We start from the raw sequence: 963 nt of genomic DNA on the forward strand, positions 1-963 counted from the left end.
GTAGCATTCACGTGAACTTTGTCTCTTTAAACTTGCTGAAGACTACATTGTTTGAATGCAGTTTTTCTTTGTAGGACAATATGGTTGTCAGCAGGGCCTGACACCAACAGAAGAGGCTTTTTACCAGCCTTTTTACCTAATTAAGGTGAAACACAGGAAAAGCACAAGTATCGTTCTTAAAAAAATGTAGATGCTGTCTAGTTATTAACAATTGTGCTGCATCAAGTTACATACAGTATACATCATTTCTTTCAGGAGAACCTGGGCTATCAAGATATGCATTCGGCACGGATGCCACATAAATGTGTAAATTATTATTTTACTATAGAGACAAAAGAAAAGACTAAACAGAAATGCATTGAAATCACACAAAGAACAAAAACAACTTCATTTTGGCTTTTAGATTGTGTTATTTTATGTGTTGGCAATCAGGGCAAACAAGAATAAACTCTGTAACTAACAAAATTATCAAAGTATTTAGATTTTTTCCCCAGAAAATTCCGTGAACTTTAATCCAAAAAATGTTAGTTGTGTCAGCTCCAGGGTTTTCTCTGTCTGCTATTTGACACATTAAGTGCTAGCATAAGATGTTACATAGTTACCCCTTGACCAGTTTATTTACAGGCTTGGTTTGTGGATGTATCTAGTCTAGTCACACATGTACATACACTCACATTATGACTTCTGTTTTTATTGTAGACAGTGACTGGGTGGCCTAAAATGATGCATCCATCATTGTGCGGTTTTTTAACTATATTGATGGCTGGAAGGATGAGCATCATATGTTTGGTCTAGTGTCCAGACAAGTCGTTCTCCATCATATCAGCAGCTGGTCAACACATGCCTCAAGGTTATATTACCAGTCCTCTCGCAGGTATCAGAGGATCCTATGTTCACCTCTGCCATTCAAAATACTTTTTTCATCATCTGTTCCTACTTAACCCTAACACTAGTGTCTCCCTC

Source organism: Etheostoma spectabile, chromosome 4, assembly GCF_008692095.1.
Source record: "Etheostoma spectabile isolate EspeVRDwgs_2016 chromosome 4, UIUC_Espe_1.0, whole genome shotgun sequence".
Taxonomy (NCBI): domain Eukaryota; kingdom Metazoa; phylum Chordata; class Actinopteri; order Perciformes; family Percidae; genus Etheostoma; species Etheostoma spectabile.